General features: G+C 34.0%; 1 long non-coding RNA gene across 1 annotated transcript in view; it reads left to right on the top strand.

Moving 5' to 3' along the window:
- LOC109263710 (uncharacterized) overlaps positions 1-26,277 on the top strand; it is a 160,393-nt gene that overhangs the window by 60,889 nt on the left and 73,227 nt on the right. The window contains exon 2 of the long non-coding RNA XR_002078357.2: positions 17,911-18,094. This is a non-coding gene — a long non-coding RNA (uncharacterized LOC109263710). The remainder of the gene's footprint in view (positions 1-17,910; positions 18,095-26,277) is intronic.

Consider the following 26,277-nt stretch of genomic DNA (forward strand, 5'->3'; position numbering starts at 1 on the left):
GATCTAGCAATTCAACCTCTGGGTAGATACTCATGGTTAAAAGCAGGGACTCAAACAAATATTGGTATGTCCATGCATTATTCATAATAGCCAATGATGGATGTAACCCAAGTGTTTATTGACAGATCAGTAAATGTGGTATATACATGCCATGGGATAAAACTCAGGCTTTAAAAAGTAATTAAAATGACACATGCTATGATATAGATGAACCAGAGATGACATTGAGCTAAGCAAAGCAAGTCAAACACAAAAGGACAAATATTGTATGATTCCACTTATATGATGTACCTAGAGTAGTCAAATTCATAGAGACAGAAAGTAGAATAGTGGTTGCCAGGAATAGAGGTCAGGGCAGTTATTGTTTAATGAGTACACAGTTTCAGTTGCTAAAATGGAGAAAGTTCTGGGGATGGATGGTGGTAATAACTGTATAACAAAGTGAATGTACTTAATGCCACTGATCCATACACATAAAAATTGTTAAAATGGTAAATATATATTTGTAGATATATTTTTTCTACTGGGCAATAGTTACTCCATTTAGGGTATCTGTGCAATAAAAACTGATTCCTAATTACAAATTTACTAAAAGGATCATATGATATGAATATGTAAACATGACGTAAAATAGATTAAATCATAGAAATAGAAGTCATTTTCACATTATTTCATAATAGTCTCAATACATTGTCTGTTCTTATTTTTAATCTATAAAAACTGTCCATGTGAACACAGAAAATAAACCTGATAAAATGATGTTTTTAGAAAATTTTGACATCTAATTTAAAGCTCAGAAAATTATATATATATTCGAAGGGCTAAACTGATACAGAATTTGGTTATATAAGAAACTGTTGAATTCTTACTCTGAATATTTTCAAAATTTTATTTCTTAAAAACTAGTATTATACACTCTTTTTTTTTCTACACCAGACCAATTAAATCAAAATAACAAACAATCAAAGGGATAAAAAGAGAGAGAGAGGCAAACCAAGAAACAGACTTTAACTATAGAGAATAAACTGATGGTTACCAGAGAGAAGTGGGTGGGGATAGGTTAAATAGGTAATGGGGATTAAGGATTACACTTGTATAAATTTCATATATTGAAAAAAAAAAAGAAAGAAAGAAAAAAAAGGATTACACTTGTGATGAACACCCAATGTTGTGTAGTAGTGTTGTTGAATCATATATTACATATGAATATAATATATACTATAAATATAATATATATCAATATAATTTATGTAATATATATGAAAGACATATTTCTCTGATTTTATATATATAAAATATATATGGAATAAAAAATGCAAATTATTTTCTTTTCCTCATTACTTTTAATCCATTTTACTGTAACTGTATTATTAGCTAGTCTCCAAACCCAGTTAGTATAAACATGCTGTCTCTCTCTCTCTCTCTCTCTCTCTCTCTCTCTCTCTCACCTACACAGATGAATATGCTAGTTTAAGAATTGTTTAAACTAGAGCTAAATCTTAGTGCTACATCTGTATTGTGTGCATATATGTATGTATATAAGCTTTCACAAATATTAAGTGTGGGTAGATTTAAAAACCTGGGAATGAAGGTAAAGGATAAAATCAATGTTGTCCTTTAGTGTTCAAATATGTCTACTTTTATAAAGGATAGTATTAAAAATAGTACAAAAAAATCTACTCTCAACCAAAAATGGAGAGTAATTAAGAGGAATAAAAATGAGCCCCAAATTCTTTATCTAACAGTGTGCCCTCCTAATGCTCTGATAGAAGTATCTAGTCACCAGTGGCAATAGAAATTTCAATAAATTGAAAGATAGTTTTTTGCCAGAACTAGTCCAGTTTATTGAAAAGACAAAAAGTAACATCCATTTATGTCAGTGAGATACAGTGCTTCTAAGATTTTTTTCCTTTTTATATTTGGTTCACACCTAGAGCAGTTTATGAGTTGTTTTGAACTTTATAGCTATGCACACCCAATATTTCCTGGTAAATATGTGTTTACCTTGAGGGTGAAAAGCACATAAAGTTAAAATACGTCTCCCTTCTTCATATTTTAGAAAATGAACAGACATGCAATTTTGAGACTATGATGATTCCTTTAATAATGTTGCAGGTAGGCATCTACATGGTGGTTTTGTCTCAAACTCTAACAATTCTTTTCTCAGAATATGAATTTTTCATGAAGTTTCATGGAGTGTCATACATTTTAACTAGTGACTAGTTTTGGAAGATGTATATCTAGAAATGTGTTTCTATTAAAAATAAATATTTTCTTCCCAAACAAAGGAGAGAAACACTAAAAAGAAATAAGCTATCAGATCATGAAAAGACACAGAAGAAACTTACATTACTATGAAATAAGCCAATCTGAAAATGCTACATTCTGAATGATTCTAACTATTTACCATTTTGGAAAAGGCAAAACTGTGGAGACAATAAAAAATCAGTGGTTGTTAGAAGTTGGGGAGTAGGGGAGGGACAAATAGGCAAAGGATGGAAAGATTTTAGTACAGTGAAAATACACTGCATGATAGTGTAATAATGGTTATGTCCTTATATATTTGTCCAAACTCAAAGAATGTACAGCACATAGGGGTGCCTCCTTGGCTCAGTCGGTTGAGGGTCCGACTTCAGCTCAGGTAATGAACTCATAGATCGTGGGTCCAAGCCACACATCGGGCTCTGTGCTGACAGCTCAGAGCTTGGAGCCTGCTTTGGATTCTCTGTCTCCCTCTCTCTCTCTGTTGCTCCCCCGCTTGCCCTCTGTCTCTCTCTCAAAAATAAGTAAAGATTAAAAAATATTTTAAAAAAAGAATGTACAACACCAATCGTGCACACTAATGCAAAATATGCACTTCAGATAATATGGTGTATCAGTGTGGGTTCATCATTGTAACAAATGTACACTACGGTGGGGTGAAGATAATGAGGGAAGTCATGCATGTGTGGGGAATGGTATGTGGGATATATCTGTCCTTTACTCTCATTTTTGCTGTGAACCTAAAACTGCTGTAAAAATAAAGCCTTATTTTAAAAACTAAAATTAGGGGCGCCTGGGTGGCTCAGTCGGTTGAGCAGCCAACTTCGGCTCAGGTCATGATCTCACAGTCCATGAGTTCGAGCCCCGCGTCGGGCTCTGTGCTGACAGCTCAGAGCCTGGAGCCTGTTTCGGATTCTGTGTCTCCCTCTCTCTCTGACCCTCCCCCGTTCATGCTTTGTCTCTCTCTGTCTCAAAAATAAATAAACGTTAAAAAAAAAAAATTAAAAAAAAAAAACAAAACAAAAAAAACCCTAAAATTAAAAAAAACAATTTTTCAAGGTTAAAAAAAAGCAACAAACCAAAACAGAAAACAGAAAACAAACAGAGTCAGCAAAGTTATACATGCAGAATTTCTGGAGATTCTCAGGTAGATATGATGTAAGAAATATACTTTGTTTCATATAACTACAAGAGATTATGTAATATGCTTTATAATCAGAGCAACCAGGAAGCATATAAGAGAAATTAGAATTTGGACTCAAATATGGGTTAATTAAGGTAGAGAAATAAGAGAGACAGAAGACCAGCTTTGTGTCTGTAATTCCCTTTCAGCTTCGTTGATTTCTTTCCTCTCAGGATTTGGAGAGACAGCGACTTGTTGAGAATATGCACTCAAATGGTCTAATTAGGAGGGGAAGAAACACAACTGGGGGAAGAGAACACCAGAGGGAAGACAAGGAGAGCCCCAAGAACAATTTCCTTATGTTTTTGTTGGAAGGAGACAAACTGTGTCCCAAGCAGTGTTTTTATGGAAACATTGTTCTCCAGGCTGTGGTTTTAAAAAAGGAAAAATTTTCCCTTATAACTCAATGTCTTTGGCAACACTATTTAAAGATACATCCTTTTTTACTAAGCCTTGAAATGTTGACTCATATCATAAAGATTTATGATGTCACTTGGTACTGTTTCCCTCTCAGAAGAGGTCGAAACAAGAGGTTTTATCTCTTCCTACAAATTTACTAATACATCAATAAATATAATTCAAAGTCATTTTTAACTTTGAAATAAAGAAGCTCTAAATAGTTCTTAAAAAATAAAATGGAGAGACCTCCAAAAGAAATCAGAAGCTTTTTAAAATAAGTGTTACGTTTCCTTTTGTTAAGGAAACATTTTTAGAACACTTAAGAATTAAAAATAATAGATACACAACATTTTGCTTCTTTCTTTCTTTCTTTCTCTCTCTCTCTCTCTCTCTCTCTCTCTCGCTCTGTCTCTCTCTCTGTATGTGTGTGTGTGTGTGTGTGTGTGTGTGTTCTTTGTTTAAAATTTAAACCACTAAGTATGTCGTTAGGGCTCATATTTATGGACAACCATTAAATTTCTTAAACATACAGATATGAAGAACAGTAATCACATTCTTATCTATCACAGTTTGATGAGTTTTTCCCCTTAAACACTGCCTTAGATGTCTGTTGAGGAAAAGAAGCTTCCAGAAATATATACTGAGCCAAACTCTCCCTGTAATCACTTTCTTTATTCAGTTATTTAGTTACTGCTCTAATATGCTGAATGGTTCTCTGGAGTGCCAAAAGATCAGAAGGAGCACTCAAAGTATTTAACCTAGCCTAAACTAGCAGTCAAACACTGGGAGAATCTGAGAGATGTCATTGAATAAGGTGTGGTAAAGAAAAGCTTATTAGAAGAGAAATATGATAAAGCCAAGAGTTAAATGGACAAATTACGTGGACTAAGGTTTAATAAATATTGTCAGAATATATAGCTCTGGAAGGAAGTCTATATTGCTGAATTGTTGACTGCCAGAAGAGGCAGGTTCCTGTACAGATGTTAAGGTGTGGGCTTTATCCTCAAAGCAGCATGATAACATTGAAAAAACTAACATGAGAGTGATAAAATTATATGTAAGTTTAAAATTTTCTTTGCACATGATTTGAGTAAAGATTAAGGAGACTAAAGTTTGAAAGGAAGAAGTAATTGATGTCCAAGAACATGGGGGGATGTGGGTGTGGTCCTACTACATTTAGCAGAAAATCAGTGTGGATTTGTTACTGATTGGATGGGAGGGGACAGTAAGACAACGGGGCTAGATCACATTTTACTTGACTTTATACATATTACGTATGTATTTGTACAAAGAAAGAAACTAGTTGGTTAAAAAATAAGTGGGAAACAGATATTTAAGCATTCATTTCTGTTAGTAGAAACTTTTCATCCTCCTTTTTTGCCCTTATGTAAACTTTCTAGCTGTCAAGTCCCTTATACTTGGAAACAGTGAATCTTGAAAGTGTCTATCCTCTGCCACCCTCTATCCCTAATCTCACTCCTCACTCATACTTACTCTCAGGGTCTAGGAAAACACATATAGAGAACCACACCTGTCTCAGAAGATGACTCTTGCCCTTGAAATCACTAGCATGCAACATCACTTTGTTCCTTAACGTCATTCATTCATTCAACAGTAATCTGTTGAGTGCTATGTCCCAGGCACAGGTCTAGGAACTGGAATAAAAAAGTTAATGAACAAGACAAAAATCCTGCCCTGATTGTGGTTATATGCTATAGGAGGGAGACAAACAAAATGTCATAAAGAAGCAAAATGCATAATGTGTTAGAATCATATTTAATTTTAAGGAAAATAATAATACAGTGAAAAAAATAGGACTTCTGGGTTTGTTGTTGTTGTTTACCTTTACATAGGATGGTTAAAGAATGTCTTACTAAGGTGACAAGTAAATAAGACATAAAAGAGATGAAAAAACAACCACGTTTCTCTCATCTCAGGGAAAGGTACTCCAGGCTGAGGACATAGCAGGGACAATGCCCATTCTCTTCAAGGTGTTCCCAGTTGCTTCCCAGTGCTCAGTTCCAAAGTCATTCCTCACATTTTTAGGGTTAAAGGAGCATTCTACTATTAGATGCCAACATTTGTATTATATCTATTGCTATTGGATAATTATCCCAAATATTAATCTCATAAAACAATATTTATTAATTATCTTTCATAGTTTCTGTGGGTTAATGATTAAGAAGAATCTCCACTAGACAGTTGTGTCCCCAGTTTTCTCATGAAGTTGTAGACAAGGTATCAGTCGGGGCTGCAGTCATCTGAATGCTTGACTGGCACTGAAGGATCTGATTGCAAGATGGCCAATATACATAGTAGGAGCTGGCTACTAGTGGGACATCTCAGGTTCTCTCCAAATGAAACTTTCCACAGGCCTTTTTAACTATCCTCTGATATGACAACCCATTTCCCCCACAATGAGCAATTTAAAAGAGAAACAAGCAGAAATTATTCATTTTTGACCTAGTCTCCGAGTTATATAGCATCCTTTATAACATTTTTACTCAATTTGTCTGAAGCAAGTAACTAAATGTAAGCCACATTTAAAGTGAGGAGTGTCAAAAATTCTTCACTATATTTTAATAACATTGTAACAAAAGAATAGCAAGTGCAAAGTTTCAGGAGGAGGCATATTACATCCAAGTCCTGTGACTGGCGAATTAAAAGTAATAATAATGAGACTGAGTAGGCTGACTAGATTATTTGTCAGAGAAAATGACAATTCTCTATTTGAAAATGATCTTCAACCCCATTTGGAAAACTTATCAATAATGAGAAATCAAATGAAAATTTTTGTGAATGCTCTGCTACTGTAAGAGCGTATAGCTATACATAATATGGAGATTTTGGACAAAACTGTATAAAGTCAAAGATGGGACATCCAAGAAAAGAGGTTTTCAATGAACAAGTGATCTGATTATTTTGTAAATAGCAAATCATTTCCCAATGAGTGGAAAAAAGGTGTTAGTAAAGTTATGATTGACCAGAAATGGACACATGCCACTATACAGTGATCGATAATACCTCATGCTTTCACTTACATATATCGCTCAAGGAACATAAATAATTTTTAATTCAATATCATATATTAAAATGTAGGCCATGACCTTCTCCAGTTAAAGAAAAGTATAATTTTTCCAATTACTTAGAAATCTCTTCTTGCAAATTCTAATTCTTAGCATTGGTTCTTAACTTATCAGGCCATGTGTACACTTCATATTCTTGGCTCACATTACTATTCTCTTTATTAGAAGTTTGTAATTTAAGGAACCTATATCTGCTTATGACGACTTGTTGAAATATACATATGATAATTTAATGTCATAACACCTTCCTTTGTGATCAGTTTCCATCAAAGAAGACTAATTTAATACCAAATTTTGACTCATGTTGAAATTATGCATATATATATATATATATATATATATATATATATATATATATTTGCTGTGACTTTGGTTACATATTATAATTACTTTCTATTGTTGTCTTATGTTTTAACATTAATAATAAGGAAGAAGACCCATAGAATTAAAATAAAAATTTGGGAAAACATTGTGGTGGCACATGATTTTACACATCTGTCAACACTCATAGAAATGTACTCTAAAAATGGTCAACTTGTAACACATTTAAATTTTACATCAACGAAAAATAATTAAAACAGATAAGAAACTCTATAATATGTTAGTATGTATTAAGACAAATGGCCAATTTCATGTTCAAAATATATTTCACCATATATATGAATGTGTGTTTGTGAGTTTTGTGTCTGTTGTTACATTTGAAAATAATAACTAGCCACCAACAAACTTAACAATATTTGGGAAGTTTTGATGGAGGCCCAATTTGTATCCATATGCTCCATTTCTACCAGCCCCCAGTGAACTAGTTGACTGTTTACTTGTTTAAGTTATGTCAGCTGTGCCATCTGAATTGTATTCCTCCTACAAAAAACAATCCATAAATGAACAATTGCTCTTTCAAGCTTCCACTGTGAGCTCCTTGAGGGAAAGGACCCTGTATTTAATCCCTGTTTTCCTAGAATCTGACACTATGCCTGTGAGATAAATTAATTAATGCACAAATGAAAGGATATAAAACTCTAAAGAATGTTAAAAATCTCATAATTTCCCTTTTTTGCATTACCTCAGTTTTCATTTATAAACTTTATTAAGGTAGGTTGACAATCTTAATTAGGATGTCCTTAATTAGGGTAGCATAGTGATTGTAAGGAAGTAGTTTTAGAATTATACATGATCAAGTTTGTGTTTTAAATGTGCCACAGATCCCTTGGAGACAAGCTGTTTAAAGTCTATAAACATTGGTTTCCTCACCTGTAAAGTGGAAATAATTAGTCATAAAAGTAAAATTATTCATTAATATGAAGCCCCTGAGCACACTGTCAGGCACTTAGGAAATCCTTGATTCAAGGCAGATATTATTTTTTTCTACTATTAAATCCACTAGAAAACATATGCCCATATAAATAAAGGTTATAAAAATAGCATGTAGCATATTTGATTTTCATTCCACATCTTTTTTTTTCCTGTGGTGGCTTACATTTTTATTCAAAGTTTTAACACAAAAGTTAATATTCACAGAAAGAAGAGTTATCAGCAATCTGGTGTTTGACATATAGACATTTTAACTCTGGTGAATATCTGCCATTTATTTCAATCACTACATGTTTAAAATTAAATACAGTTTGAATTAGATTTTCAAGCCTCAAGCCAACATTAGTTGCTAATCATTTCATCCATTTATTTCGATATAATCAATTCCTGAAAACTGTAATTGAAATCCAAAGAGCAGGTAGATCCCTTTCTATTAAAAAAGGTGGACTGTGTTTCTTCTTTATCTCAGATGCCTTGAGTGAAAAATGCATAGCAAGAAATCTGCTTTAGGATGAAGCAAATGAGGAATCAAGAGCAAGAGCATCTGGATAAAAGGTTCAGAGCTTTTGACACTTCACTTGAATATGTAAATTAGACCTTTAGCTTTATACTAAGCATTTAATATTCTCATACAGCACACATCATACTGGTAAAGAGGAAATTCTGAAATTGGAGCATCGGTTTTTCATCTTAGGTGCATATTGGAATCATTTAGGAAACTTTAAAAACTACTGATTCTCTTATCTCCAGTTTTTTATTTAATTCACATGAGGAGTGGCCTGGGCATTAGGAGTTTTATAAGTTCCCTGAGTGATTTTTATTTACATTAAAGTTTGAAAATCACTGGCCTAAAGGAAAAAGAGCGAGGTAAAGTTCTCCCCAATACCTAATTAGAAATAAGAAAAAAATGTAAAATATGTTATTTCCAAGTCAATAGTTATCTGTAGTTTACCTATTGTCTTCCCTGAATCTATTTAAAAGCATATATAACTTAACAATAAACAAAATAAACAAAATCATGACAAGTTGTTTAAATAGCTTATTTACTTTAGATTGTTTTCCAAATTAACTTATTTCCAAAATACGTTAATTTTTAATGTCACGAAGATTTAAGCAGATTAGAGAACATCATTTGTCTGCCATAACTAGTGGACAGAGAGAGGAATTTATATTTCAATCTTAACTTCATCTCTGCAATGAAACAGGATAGACAATCTAACTTTCAGTTTGCTGTAAAAACTGTAATATTCTTGACAACACGCTAAACAATATGGTATAGAATGGATCTATTTATATTTCCTTCCTGATACCAGGAAAAAAATGTCTACTTAATATGTGATATTCATGGTTAAAAATTCTGAATATATGGGAAACTATTGCAACTCTTGCTCTCCATACACCCAGTTCCTGTGTTCAAGTCTATTAAAAAGCAATGAGGTGATGTATAGTATGCCCTCAAAGCTTTCAGAGTGAATAATACCCAGCTTTTCAGGTGCTCAACATACTGCCTGGTGATAATGATAATGATGAATTCCCAAGCAGACTCCCTCAGATATTAGGAAAATGGTTTCCTTTAACTCATATTAGATACTCAAGTTTTACATCAGTTGGCTGTCTTTGAAAAATACTTCCTAACAGCCAAAAATATTACTTCACTTAAACAACTGTACGTATTTTGTAACCAACATACTATGTCCAGGAATTACAAATATAAAGTGAAATAAATAAATGTGCTCCTTGAAGGTCTGGGCTTTACGTTAGGTAGGGAAATACTAACATGAATTAAACTAAAGCTATATCTCAATGTTATATGCAACTGATTTTTATAACCACAGTAAATTATTTAAAAAATTTGTATCCACATTACCACCAGAAATATTCCAGACTGAGACCCAAAAAAGAGACCTAAAAAAGAGAGTCTTTGGGGAGTTCAGAGTAAAGATGTGATGAATAAAATAAGTTCTTTGTAGTACAATGCCAAAACAAGTAAAGAACAGCAAAATAATTGCAGTGCGATCAGTGTATCTAACAACTAGTAGCTCACATTGTTATTTTCCTCAGTAATGTTTAAGCCATATGAAGTTTCTATATGGCTGCCAATTTTATTATCTATTTATGGCCTTTCTTTTCCATTCCCACTGAAGTGACCTTGGTTAAGATTCTTAACACTTTAACACTCAAAATAGTACCCTACAGATCTAATTATTCTTCCTGCCTTTCTATTCACATTTTTATATACTACTGCCAGATTTTAAATCATATTACATTATTCATTTCGTGCATTTAACTTAAAAAAAACTTTTATTGAATATTTACTAAATTTCAGGCACTATGTCAAACACACAGGATACGATGGTGGGGGGAAAAAAACAGTTTTGCTACCTTTAAAGTCTGAACAGTTACAACATGAAAACCTGATTTAAGAAAACACACATAAGAGGCACCCAGGTGGGTCAGATGGTTAAGTGTCTGACTTTGGCTCAGGTCATGCTCTCACAGTTTGTGAGTTGCAGCCCAACGTTGGGCTCTGTGCTGACAGCACGGAGCCTACTTGGGATGCTCTGTCTCCCTCTCTCTGCCCCTCCCCCTTTCAAAACAAATAAATATTTAAAAATAAATAAACACATAGTTTGTTTTTAAATTTTTTTAACATTTATTTTTTGAGAGACAGAGTGTGAGCAGGGGAGGGGCAGAGAGAGACAGGGAGTCATAGAATCTGAAGCAGGCTACAGGTTCCCAGCTGTCAGCACAGAGCCGGACACAGGGCTCAAACCCATGAACCGTGAGATCATGACCTGAGCTGAAGTCAGATGCTTAACTGACTGAGCCACCCAAGCACCCTTAAACACACATAATTTAAAAAAATTATTTGTAAACTCTGCCGCTTACTGTTTATGAAATCTATTCATTTTAATATTTCCCATTTAGTTTCCCATTAGGAAATATGAACAATAGTACTTTTCTAATATAACTAATTAGAGGATTAAAAAGATAATCAATGGAAATTTCTTGGCACATAGAATGTTTAAAAAAATAGCAGTTGATTTTTTTTTTAAATCTTCAGGTATTAACAGAGGGTGGTTTTATGTTTTACATTCAAAAGCCATTTAATGAAATCCCAACAGAACTGATACATGAATTTATTGTGGACAATAAAGTCCTATCTGTGTAGGACTTAAATAATTGTTTTGTCTTCAGTACTTTTCCTTAAGCATTTAAGAAAATGAATCACTTTTTAAAACCCAGACTATTTCAATCATAAGCAAAGCAAAACTCAAAGTATAAAAGAGTGAAGACTTTTTTATTTTTTTAAAGATCATGTATGTTTTTCAAGGCCTGAGGCAAGGTTTGAGAAAGGATATGATTTCATTATTGATCCAAACATCTCTTTAAAAAGAGATACAAGGTAAAACCTGAGGGGTAAGTTCCAACAATGAGAGAGCCTCAGGAAGCAATTGCCAGATATTTCAGTGCGGCAGAATCTGAATTGACTCATTCTATGCTAGCTCATTTCCGTGAACTCCAAAATAGCTAATAAAGCTTGTGGATTGAAATTAGTCCCCAAATATGCCAGACCTAGTCCTTGAATACATATAACACATTAGAAAGAGTGAAATCCAAAGTAAGATACGGGAGATAGACTTTCTCTTTGTTGACAGCTTGCTATAGAGTGAGAAATTTTACTGAAGAGGAATTAGGTCTCTATTGTGAAAGATAACAGAAAACTAGAAAATCATTATTGAATGAAGAAGACTTTACGGAGGATAAGTTAGATATCAAGAATACTTGAGGCCTTATATGTATTGTGTTTTGTGTTCATAAATTAAACTGTTAAAGGGATAATGGTATAGGTGAATAGTGAATAGATATAAGATTATCCATTCAGACTATTCATGGACAAATTAGAAGTAAATATTGTTAGTTTCAGTTTCTAAAGTTTCAAAATAGAGGGGGAGAAGGTAGCAAGTTTTGGGACCGTTGGATGGCCACAGTGATATTCAGACTAACAGAAAAGGTATGATTATGACCATATTTCAGATGGTAGATTTGACTACATTTTATAAAACTGAGACTATTTAGTGTTAGTAGGATGCGGAGTGACTAAAATACTTATATTTTGATGTTGAGAATGTGAATAGGTATAATCACTTTTAAAAACTGTCAGATTCTTTTGAATAAATAAAAGTAAGTACCCATACTATATGATCCACCTATATATGTACGCAATAGAAATGGGTGCCAACGTACCCCAGAGGACATGCACAAAATGTTCACAGTAGCATTATTTATGTATACTCTTATAATATGTTATTTTTGGTCAATGACAGTTTAATGTCATGTTAGTCTAATGTCAATGTTAGTCTAATGCAGATCATCATGGTTACCTTTACATCATTCCTTCTCACTAATATGTCAAATTCTTTCTAAATATGTGTATCTACTATAATTTATATGTAAGTATATATGTCATATATGCTATTATGCATATGTAACAAATACCATATTATATATTGTATATATTGCAAAATGCGTTGCACTATACTATATATATTTTTGTATAAATTATTTTGTATACTCTATAATTTGAATTTAGCAGAACCCTCATGAATGGGATCAGTGCCCTTATAAAAGAGGCCCCAGATAAACTCCTTGCCCCTTATTCCATGTAAGGTTACAGTCAAAAAATGGCCATCAACAAGAATTTGGTCTCATCAGACATGCTCCATGATCTTGGACTTTCCAGACTCCATCTCTGTGAAAAATAAATGTTTGTTGTTTATAAGCCATCAAGTTTAAGGCATTTTTGTTATCTAGGCATGCCTGGGTGGCTCAATCAGTTAAGGCTCCAACTCTTGGTTTTGGCTCAGGTCATGATCTCACAACTTGTATGTTCGAGCCCTACAACAAGCTCTGTGCTAACAGCATAGAGCCTGCTTGGGATTCTCTCTCTCCCTCTCTCTCTGCCCCTCCCCAGCTTTCTTTCCCTCTCTCTGTCTCTCTCAAAAATAAATACATAAACATTTAAAACAATTTTTTAAAAATTTATTTTTGTTACAGCACCCCTAACAGATTGACATTTCCTAAATGCTTTCCTTGCTTTCTTATGAATAAACTTATGTTCTTAAAAAACTGTTGACTGTATTTTGCTCATTTTCCTAGAGTTAATTTTTACCTTGAAGATATATTAGAATATCCACTATCAATTGAGAGTAGTGGAAGATATTCTTTGGTTTATGATGCACAGATATTCCTGAAAATTTGGTTGCTGACCTTATATCCTCATTCATTATAACTTCACTTCTCAGGAACATTGCAGATTTAACTTCTCCCACCTTTATTTTGAATTAATTTTGTCTTCTATTTTGTCTCTGCAATTTCCCAGAAATTTCAGATTGACAAGGCATGTCTTAGGGTCTTCTGTTTCCTCCATGATGTGTACCTAGTATAATGTCTTGGCTAGAGTACATCTTCAAGACATATTAACTAATTGATTTGAAAATTTACATCCAGGGGCGCCTGAGTGGCTCAGTCGGTTGAGCGTCCGACTTCGGCTCAGGTCATGATCTCACAGTTTGTGAGTTTGAGCCCCGTGTCGGGCTCTGTGCTGACAGCTCAGAGCCTGGAGCCTGCTTCGGATTCTGTGTCTCCCTCTCTCTCTGCCCCTCCCCCGCTCATGCTCTGTCTCTCTCTCTCTCTCTCTCTCTGTCAAAAATAAATAAACATTAAAAAAAAAAAAAGTTTAAAAAAAAAAAAAAAGAAAATTTACATCCAAGGGTTCAGCTGAACCAAGACAATTTACATTATAAAAAGTCATTAGGTGAATTAGATTTGTTTTTTTTGTTTTTGTTTTTGTTTTTTAGAGAAAGATAGAGAGCATGAGAGAGGGAGAGGAGGAGAAAGAGAAAGAGAGAGAGCATGAGTGAGGGAGAGGGGGAGAGAGAGAAAGAGAGAGAGAGAATCTCAAGCAGGCTTCGTGATCAGCATGGAGCCCAATGAAGGGCTTGATCCCACAACCCAGGGATCATGACCTAAGCCAAAACCAAGAGTTGGATGCTCAACTGACTGAGCTACCCAGGCACCCCTAGATAAGTTACTTTTTTTTTAAGTTTTTTGTTTTGTTTTTAGAGAGAGAGAGAAAGAGAGAGAGACAGACAGAGAGATCACAAGTTGGGGAGGGAAAGAGAGAGAGTGAAAGAAAGAATCCCAAGAAGGCTCCAGGCTATCAGCACAGAGCCTGACCCGGGGCCCAATCCCATAACCCTGGGATCATGATTTGAGCTGAAATCAAGAGTCGGACATTTAACTAACTGAGACACCCTGGCATCTAGGTATTTTTAATAAAACTAGCATGTGGACATTCACACTGTCAATAGCCTACACTCTACATGTGACATGAAGACTGTTTTCTTTTTAAATTAATCCTCTTTTTTTGTTGTTGTTGTGTTTTGTTATATTGCTCTCCATATTCTGCACTTCTTTGCTTGTGAATTACAGGATTGTTTTAGTTTAATCAGTCTGTTTATAGAAAAAATTATCAAGACTGGTGTGTTCTAAACAAAAGAAATTTATTTCTCATAGATCTGGAGACTATGAAGTCCAAGAACAAGGTACTGGCAGATTTGGTGTCTGGTGAAAGCCTGCTTCCTGGTTCACATGCTACCATCTTCTTGCTGTGTCCTCACATGGCAAATAGGGGTAAGAGAGCTCTCTGGGGTCTGTTATATAAGGGCACTGATTCCCCCCCCCCCAAAAAAATAAGGGCACTAACCCCATTCATATGGGCTCCATTTTCATGACCAAATCACTCCTGAAAGTTTCCACCTACAAATACCATCACATTGGGGATTGATTAGGTTTTAGCTTATGAATTATTATGGAACAGAAACATTCAGCCTATAGCAAGGGCATTATCACTAGCTCTCTCTTAATTTAAGTATTAATAATGTTGCTATGTGACTGGAAAGTACTACATGGTGTTAAAGAATTTTTTTTTTTAATGTGGGCTCTGGGTAGAGGGGGTTGCATTTTGAGTTAAGTGCAGAAACATTGAAAATACCAAACAAATAACTACTGTTATTTTTCACAAATGTGCTAGGCTGACAGGTTGTTTAATATAAACAGAATAATGTGTGTCCTGACATTTTCAAATTGTCTAGGAACTTTTAGAACTGAATACTTCATCATGCCTTTAGTTCTTCAGTGTTCTTTTCAGAAAATTCTTTCTGCCTGAAATAAAGTGTATGGCATTAAATCTTCTCCTAAGAAGACCACAAACAAGCCTACCTTTTAAACAAGCATTTCCAATGTTCAAATCAGATAGAAATTTCAGGCAGACCTGCAAATATACATTTATACCTTACCAATTTAACTTTTATATGTATCAGATAATTGCTTTGATAAGGTGGGAAAGGAGGTTAACTAAATTTTAGAGGGGATAGAAAAAGTTTTATTTCCAACAACCATCTTGCTCTTTTATAATGCTTGGTTTCAGAGCAGCTTATGCATCAAATTTACAGAAAAGCCTTACCTTAGGAAACCAAATGAATGAGCTTCCAAGAAAGAAAGAAAGAAAGGAAAAGAAAGAGAGAAAGAGTAAGAAAAGTTTCAAAAAGAATGAATAGTGTCTGATTTATTGTTTTATGAAAGGATTGAACACAAGCAATATTATCATTGTATATAGGTGTTAAAATTGAATTAAGTACACACACACACATACATACACAAAGGCATTTTTAAATAATCCCTTATTTAATTCTATCTGTAGTCTCTCGTGTCTTCATTCATTGCATCTGAAACAATCTGGAGTTTAATTTCTCAGCAACTCAGTTATATTATATTAGCTGGACTACTGTTTAAGGATGATGAAAATATAAAAATATTCATGGCATCATCAAAGCAGTGGTTTCTATGTTAGATTTTTTATGATATGTATAATTACTAGGTACTTGCTGTAAATATATTTGGGACATTTAAATTTTTAGTCATCCTGGGCCATTGGTGCTAAAGGAAATATTAAAGTTGAACAAGGCAAAATCACAAAATTGAGCTTTCATTGCCCCAATTCTGTTTCTAAAAATGTGTTCAGTCTTCATGGATTTTGAAAAGGTTCTAGCATGACCTTGAGGTTAAACATCACACAGTGGTCTACTTTTAAAATGTACACAACTCAACTGAACAAGTTTTCCATACCTTTCTTCTCTGCAGAAATGACTTAGTATTTCACTCTACTGGTTTGGTTGTTAGCAAATGTTACATCTGCAAAGGTTTGCTCCCACATTATCCTATGAATTCACTGTGACAGCCTTTTCTTTGTGATCTCCACAGTACATAAAATATTTAATATATTGTTTTTAGTAAATATTTGTTGATTGACTTTGTGTTTCTGTACAGTAGAGAAATATCTTTAAAAATTTCTTTAATGTTTATTTATTTTTGAGAGAGACAGAGACAGAATGCAAGTGGGTTAGGGGCAGAGAGAGAGGGAGACACAGAATCCGAAGCAGGCTCCAGGCTCTGAGCTGTCAGCACAGAGCCCAACATGGGGCTAGAACTCATGAGTTGTGAGATCATGACCTGAGCCGAAGTTGGGTGCTTAACCGACTGAGCCACCCAGGTGCCCCTTTTTAAAAAAAAATTTTTTTAACGTTTATTTATTTTTGAGAGAGACAGAGACAGAATGTGAGTGGGTTAGGGTCAGGAGAAGTATCTTGTATAGTGGAATGTCTAGGACATGTAGGAATAAATATCTTTGGAATAAAAACTAGTTTCAACAATTTTCATCCACAGTGTAATAGTCATTCTGAGAAATAAACACAAGAAGATTCTATGAACACATTAGCCCCAAAAAGAGAATGGCAAAGGGAGGGATTGAGCTGCACACAAGGAATTCTAAAACCTTAAGATCAATATTAATTGCAGTTGTTTTGTGCTTATTTCCCTCTTGAGTTGGCTCTGCTGAAGAAATAATGAAAGTTAGTGTGACTGATACCAAAAGTCTTCCTAAAAGAGAATGATTTAATTTTTGAGTTGATAACAGTGCCATAACTATTCATGGGAGTTGACATTATAAAATTTTTAAACAATAACAACAACAAAACCCAACAACAGCAACAAAAGTTTGTTGATGGATTATATAAATGAAAATAAAATAATGTAGTTAACAAATTCATATTTGCTTAACTTATTTCAGGGAACTGTGAAGATATTGGTATTACCTCAGATATTGTTCTCGATGAGCAAGGATTGGCAAGTTTTCTGTAAAGGACCAGATAGTGAATGTTTTCAGTTTTCTAGCCATGTGTGGTTACTGTCATATATTCTTCTTTGTCTTTTTTTTACCCTTTTACAATGTTTTCTTTAAAAAAAAAAATCTTAACTTGAAGGCCATAAAAATACAAGACTTGAGGTGGATTTAATCCCCAGGGTGTGGTTTGCTACCCACTGCTTACTGATATAGTAAACTAAAGGGCATAACTATTAAAGATTTTACGCATTTTATTCTTTATGTATGATAGCCTCTATTGTTTATGCCTTTATGTAGTCCCTTCCCTCTAAGTATGGACTGGGTTTGGTGACTCACTTCTAAATTATAAATAAAGCAACAACAATTGTACGTGACAAGGATATTAGGCAATACAAAGCAGTATGGCTTTGTTTTCTGTCTCTTAGACTACATGCCCTGGGAGAGGCCAGCTGCCAAGCCTTGAGCAATCATATGAAGAGGGCCCAGCCATAGCCAATTGAGTAAACTTAAAATCAGAACCTCCAAGCCAGTCAATCCTCAAATGATTGCAGCCTTGACTATCATCCTGGCTGCAGTTTTATGAAAGACTCTGAACCAGATACCAGCCAGGTAAGCCACTTTCAGAGTCTTAATTCACAGAAACCACGGGACATTAAATGTTTATGGCTATGTTTTGACATGAGTGGCTATGCAACAATAGAGAACTAGAAAGTTATAATTATAATATGTTATTTTGTAAGAATTTAACCTGGTTATCATAAAACTACAGATAACTTTAGTCTTAGCTAGTATGTTAGTCAAGGTTATACAGAGCAACAGAACCAGAAGGGAATATATATATGAAGAAGAGACTTATTTTAAGGAATTGGCTCACACAATTATGGAGACTTGGTGAGTCCAAAATCTAATGAAGGAGGTCAGCAGGTTAAAGACTCAGGAAGGAGTTGCAGTTTGAATCCAAAGGCAGTCTGTGGGCAGAATTTCTCTCAGCCGGAGGAGAGGGGTGGTCAGCCTTTTTTTCTATTCAAGGCTTCAACTGATTGGATTTCTTTAAATACAAGCTCATCCACATTATGGTGGGCAATCTGCTTTATTCAAAGTCTACACATTTAAATGTACATTTCATCCAAAAACATCCTACAGAAACATGTAGAATAATGTTAGACCAAATATCTGGGCACTGTGACCCAACCAATTTGACACATAAAATTAACCATCACAGTTAGGGCTAAGATGATTATTTTAAATTTGAATTCATCCAGTATCAATGAAAGACGTGCTGAGTGTAATTCAGTTTCCTTGGATTCACACTCAGCTACCTAAAAAAGGAATCTAGGTATATAAGCAGATAAATGGTACAATCACACAACAAAGCAATGATTATGAAGATTAAAGAATAAGGTTGGAAACATGTTTTTCTTAACATTTCAGGTCACAAAGCTATACACTCCATGGAAATAAGTATGTATAAATATAAAAGCATCAACCAACTTGTTATAAAAAAATTTAAATTCATCCAAATTTTTCAAAATAATTTCAGATTATGTAATATTTAAGAAAAATACTTAGATGACTGGACTTTTCATCTGCATGCTGTGTAATATACAATAGGTTATCAATTTACAAGGGAGTGAGTCACCCTAATGTAAAGAGAGATTGTGACAAGCAGAATAATAGTTTGTCAAAGATATCTATATCATTATCTAGAACCTGCAAATGTGCCACCTTACATGGCAAAAGACACTTTCCAGTTGTGACTAAATTAAGGCTTTTGAGATCAGGAGGCTAGTCTGAATTGTCCAGGTGGGACCAATGTAATCATTAAGGTACTTATAAGAGGAGGCAGGTGGGTCAAATTCAGAACAAAGTGACAATAGAAGCTGAGGTGAAAGAGAGAGAGAGAGACAGAGAGAAATTTGAAAATGCTATAGTGCTTCTGACTTTGAAAATGGAGGAGGGAGGTCACAAACCAAAGAAAAAGGAGTGTATCCTGCCTCTAGAAACTGAAAAAGGCAAGAAAACAGATTCTTCCCTTGAGTGTGCTAAATGGACACAGCATGTTGATACCTTGGCTTTAGGACTTCTGACCTCGAGAACTGTAAGATAAATGTGTATTGTTTTATGCTGCTAAATTTGTGCAGTTTATTAGAGCAGCAATAGACAACTTATAAAGAAATAAATTCCTGCTCATTTAGGGGATTGAGACTATAGTCATATTTAGAGAAATGACATTCTATGAACTTCGAAGTGCATTTAGTAAACATGGTAGACTGAATACAAGTTTCAGGAGGAAGGGCAGATGCTACATATTTTGTTTACCATTGTAACCCCTGGGCATAGTACATAAATAACACATACCAGGTTTCAAAGAGATCGTTTTGTGAAAGATGTTCTAATAATAGATCTTCATGATATTCAGTTCATACACCAAATTTCTATTAGTGACTCCTAAATTTATAAAGATTGATTCCCTCAGGCCAATAATATTATTTTCTCAGTTATCTTAACACCAGTTTTTTTTACTAAATACTTGAAATAAATTAGTATAACATTCGTGTTTGACTTATTGTTTCTCAAATAGGACACTGATATCATATTTATAGTATCATTAAATGATATTAATTTACTATATCTTGGCTGATCCTATTCTTCATGGTGCTATTTAACAGAATGATGTGAAAGTTGTAAGTCAATTTTAAGCAACCAAATGAAAGAAGACCCACAAATTTTCCCCTCAAGTGTAGTGAATCAGCACACATCTGTATGCATTGGAAATAGAATAGAAGTCCTAACCTTAAAATAACTTTCCAAAGCACCTTGAGGAATCAAAGGACACGGGCTAAATGAAGTCACCAAATTATTGCTAAATAAGCACTTATATATCAGCCATTTTTTATAAATTGTATTTTGAATTTAAATATATAACTCAGCCTCCAACGAGGAAAAATAGCACATGTATAGAAATCTTCCATCTACCTAATTAAAGTAGCAAATGTTTATCTTGTATTAACTTATGACGGTGCCACAGTTTAACAGATTAAGATTTATAGAGTGTCACTGCTAATGGCACACAATGGTTGCAGCTGCACTATTTTGGTGGTCCAGGAAGTGTGCTTGGCTAGGCAAGCACTGCATCTGCATGCTTGATGTTAACACTCGGGCCTTTTATAACTCTAATAAAGTTGACAATTTATGCATAGACATGCCAGAATCTAGAGCCAAGCAAGGCAGAATCACTGAGGTTGAGGGCATAAATTCAAGCTGCCTGCCAGAAACATGTGCAGCTGTATTAGGAACAGGAAGTAGATTCCATTGACACATCTGCTACAGATGCCTGGTTTGCAAACATCTCTACCTCTTTCCTCCTGTTGACACATGCAGCACTTGGTACACCATTGCTTACCCAGAACAAAGTGTGAGATTCGGGGTCACAATTGTGTCATTCTCTCAATTTACTCAAGAAGAGAAGTGACCCCCTTGAAATTAAATTATCTTGTCCCTCATCTTTAAAACACAGAACAGGGGTGCCTAGATGGCTCGTTGGGTTAAGCTTGTGACTTCAGCTCAGGTCATGACCTTATGGTTCCTGAGTTTGAGCCCCGCATGGGGGTACTCTGCTATCCGTGCAGAACCCACTTTGGATACTCTCTCGGTGCCCCTCTCCCTCTCTCAGGCATGCTCTCTCTCAAAAATAAATGAATATATTTTTTAAAAAACACAGGAAAACATAAATGTGTAGTATATAATCTTTATTTTCTTCAATACTGCTTCTTCAGAAAGCTGAACTTTACCTCCGGGTAGTTCATCCAAGCCTGGATTAATAGCCACTCCTACCTTTAAGTGTCTAGATAAGTATTGCTACTTGTGAAACTTGTCTCGTGTGTAGCCTTGTGAGAAGTGAGTCTGCACTACTGCACTGTTATGTAGTCTAAGAGAAGGCCCCAGTGTTTCAGCATGAGAAATGCTGCAGTCCTTAATTGAAACTATCACACTAAATCCAAGTAAGTCAGTCCAATCTCAGTAGTTACAAAATGTGCTGGCGAGAGTGGAAATTTCCTTATCAGAAAAATGGCCTCTACTTGTGACTTTATCTTTCAATTAGTCTAAAATTAGGAAGGAGTAAAGACTGATATCAGTTAGCTTTCTCAAACTGTAACAGTTGTTGAGAGCTTAGAGCAAGAATAGGCATATATTAGAAAGAGATGGAATTCTGTTCAAAATAAAATTTGAGCATTATAGATTTGATCACAATTTAATTTCCAATCATAAGCTCTGATATGAGGTAACTAGGCCAAGGAGCAATATAGGGAGTAAAGCAGGAAAAAAATTCGTATACAGTTAAGATCAGAATGGATCGTTTCTTTTTTTTTTATTATTTTTAAATTTGAATTTATTTTTGAGAGAGAGAGAGAGAGAGCAAGAGAAGGGGAGGAGCAGAGAGAGAGGGAGACGCAGTTTTTCTAAAGCAGGCTCCAGGTTCTGGGCTGTCAGCACAGAGCCCAACATGGGGCTCGAACTCATAAACCATGAGTTCATGACTTGAGCCGAAGTCAGACACTTAACCTACCGAGCCACCCAGGCACCCCACAGAGTGGATCATTTCTAAAGGCATGTATATTCAGACCTTTACAAGGAAACCAGTCTATTTTTTTTTTTTTTTTAATGACCTAGGAGCTCAGGGCTTGAGGGCAGGAAGCAAGCACAACTCAGGTTTCTTCTGGGTCATGCTATATGATTTGTGCCAAGGGCAGCATGGCACAGAATCAGTAAACGGGGTACATGCAGCTCTCATTAGGTCTAACATGGAAGAAGGTGCTTCAAAATAAGCAACTTTATATAGAAAAATAAGTATGACAAATCTGAGGTATCCTGAGATCTCTGTTTCTTAGGATTTCAGATATCGCTAGATGCAATGACTCCTATTGTTGAAGCTACTATATCCATTCATATTCATTTATAATAAAATTATCCTTATTCTTGAAATGTTTTTTTTTCTATACATGATGAAATAGACTCCTTGAGAACATTGTATTCTTCTTCTATAACCAATCACAAATTATGTTAATTAATGAAATTAACATCACCGTGACTTCTGAAAATTTGACAGGCATTGAATCAAATACACTACCCTAAATAGCCCAATATTTTATAAAATATCCAATGGAACATATGTCATCCAATGAACTAACTGTTGCATTCTACTGAAGGACTGCCAGTCTAGCTAGAATGCAATGTAGATAAGGTCCCTATGTTGGTATTATTAATGTATTCATGATCTTTGTTTCTAGTCACTTCTATTCTTATTGCTTTCTTTTCTAACTTGAATAGACTTAGCTATTTATCCAAAGAATATGGGTACCTGGGTGGTTCAGTCAGTTAAGCATCTGACTCTGGCTCAGGTCATGCTCTCTCAGGTCAGCTGTGCTGACAGCTCAGAGCCTGGAGCCTGCTTCAGATTCTGTGTCTCACTCTCTCTCTGCCCCTGCCTCACTCACGTTCTATCTCTCTCTCACAAAAATAAATTAAAAATTTAAAAATTTTTTTAAAATAAAAATTAAAAAAAAAGAATAAAATACAACATTTTGGGTAATTCAAGGGTTTATATTAAAGATGAAAAATGTTGCTAAAGGATGATAAATATTAAAACTAACTCATAATGGCTTACTCATACCACACTGTGGATAGCTTCAGCATCCTAGTAATAATTTGCAGGTTCCCATTATAGAGTAAAATGTATATTCTAGGTTTATCCCTCTGAATGTGCATTGCATATTTATAACTTTTTTCTGTTCCAAAGAAAACAATCAAGGTGGGAAAATATTATTTTGAATTGCTTAGACTTTCACAAAAATTTTAAAACATAATTTTTATGTAACTTATTAGAATGTAAATTTTATGTGCTTGTAATACAGATCCAATAATTAGGTAGGTATAAAAATCACATAACACTTTTATTGAAACATTTTTTTTTTATCAACAAATATTAACCAAAACTGTCTTTCAAGTTTAAGGCAATCAAGAAAACTTCCACTTCTGTCTATTTTAATTTATAACAGGCACTGTGTGTTAACACAGTTGCTTTTATTCCATATTGCCCCATAAGCTTATCTTTTATTAAAACAATTAGAAATTATTTATTATAAAGCCAAACATAGATATATAAGAATAAAGAAAGGAGATATAAAAAAAGAAATTAATATATACAAAATGTTTTATTAAATTATAAGTGCAGTAAATGTTAAAAAATTTTAAGACTACTCAAAATTACATTATTAGTTTACTAAGAAAAATATACTTTAAGATATATGTAAATTAGAACATTTATCATCATTTAAAATATCTTTTAACTTAAAACTCACTAAATAAAAATGGAAAAACCTATAAAATTTCTAAAAGAAAACATAAGAGAATAACAAGGTGACCACAGTTTGGGCAATGAGGGTTTTTTCCCTTTATTTTATTTAAGGCAAAATTCAAATGGCATAAAATTAATCATTTTACAATGTACATTTCAACAGTGCTTAGTATATTCACAATGTTGTGCAACCTTCATCTATAACTAGTTCCCAAATATTTTCATCACCCCAAAGGAAACCCTGTACACATTAAGCTGTCCCTCTCCATTCACCTGTAACCACTAATTTGCTTTCTGTTTCTACTGATTTACCTATCGGGGTATTTTATATAAATGGAATTATACAATATATGACCTTCTGTGTTTTGCTTTTATGCTCAGCATGTTTTCTAGAATTATCCATGTTGTAGCATGTATTAATACTTCTTTTTTTTAGGACTGAATAATCTTCCATTCTATATATATATATATATATATATATATATATACACACATACATATATATATTTATATATATACACACACATTATATATATATATATTCCATTATATATATATACACATTATATATATATATATATATATATATATATATAATGTGTATATATGTATATATATGTATATACATATATATATGTGTGTGTGTATATATATATATATATATATACACACATATATACACAACATTTTATCCATTCATCTCTTAATAGGTATTATAAATAGTGCTATCATGAACTTGTACGTACAAGTATTTGTTTGAATACCTATTTTCAATTATTTTGAGTTTATACTTAGAAGTGAAATTGGTAGGTCATATGAAATTCTAACTTTTTGAGAAATGGACAAACTGTTTCCACAGTGGCTGCACCATTTACAACTGCCATTTTCCATTTTTTTCCTAATATTGTTATAGGCACCTAGCGCATGTAAAATGTCATCTCATTGTGAGGCAGTAAGCTTCTTAATAAAAGACAAAAAACATGATCCATGAAGGGAAAAATTGTTAAGCTGAGTTTCACTAATACAATAACTTCTTCTCTGAAAAAGGCAGTTAAGAAAATGGCAATATAAGTCATAGACTGGGAAAAAGATATTTGCCAAACACCTATCAGATATAGGGCTAGTATCCAACACATACAAAGAACTGTTAAAACTAAACAATAAGAATATAGACAATTTAATTAAAAAATTGGGCAAAATCTAAACAGAAACGTCACCAAAGAAGATATACAGATGGCCAATAATCATATGACAAATGAAGCTCCACATCATTCATAATCAGGGAACTTCAAATTAAACACCAATAGGATACCACCACAGACCTATTGGAATGGTTAAAATCTTAAAAAATAAATAAAATAAATAAAAATAAGAAACTGGCAATATCTGATGCTGGTGAGGATGTGGAACAAGAGAAACTAATTCATTGCTGTTGGAATACAAAATGTATGGCCACTTTGGAATAGAATTTGATAGTCTCTTGGAAAGCTAAGCAAATCAATTTGTATGATCCAGCAATCCCACTTCTAGATATTTGAACTGACTAAAATGTCAACTCAAAACCCTGCAACTTACATTTATAGCTTCTTTATTTATGAGAGTCAAAAACTGGGAGGAACCAAGCTATCCTTCAACAAGGATGGATAAACTGTAGTATAGCCATACAATGTATAATTTTTCAGCAGCAAGGAGAAATCAGCATTCAAAGCACAAAATGGCATGGATGAACCTAAAACACATATTTCTAAGTAGAGGAAGTTGATATGAAGAAGGATACATACTGTATATTTCCAAATATCAGAAGGAAAAAGCAAAGCTGTAGAGTAAGAAAGATCTGTGGTGCTGAGAGATCAAAGGAACGGCATGAGTGTTGACTATGTCAAGCACAATGGATTTCTTAGTGTGATGAAGCTATTCTGTATGATACAGTCATGGTGGATACAAGAAATTATCCATTTATCAAAATTCCCAGAAGTTACAGTACAAAGTAAACTGTAACAAATGCAATTAAAAACATATTTAGGAAATTGAATAATTCCCAGGAGAAATTCAGAATGTGGCATAACAATGTAACTCTGTTACAAATACAGGAAACAATTCCACTGAAGGGAGCAGGGAGAGAGGAAATGGGTGGGGTCTGTAAGGCTAGAGGTATAAGAAATTGCACACAAGCCCTGGTCTATAATTGTTTCAGCATGGGGGTATAGGTTAACAATTCTATGTTATTTATATGTATACTGGAATTAAACAATCAGATAAATGAATGTCATATAAGTGGGAGGCAGGTTACTCATTGTAGGAATGAGAATTTACAAATAAAAGAGGGGAGGAGGCAAGAATATGCATATGGTAGTGGATTAGAGTTGGAGATACCAGTATGAACTCATGATTAGCTGAATCTAGATGCAGATGGTTACATATAAAAGTATTTATGGGT

Source organism: Panthera pardus, unplaced genomic scaffold (genome assembly GCF_024362965.1).
Source record: "Panthera pardus isolate Hobbes unplaced genomic scaffold, ASM2436296v1 HiC_scaffold_25, whole genome shotgun sequence".
Classification (NCBI taxonomy): domain Eukaryota; kingdom Metazoa; phylum Chordata; class Mammalia; order Carnivora; family Felidae; genus Panthera; species Panthera pardus.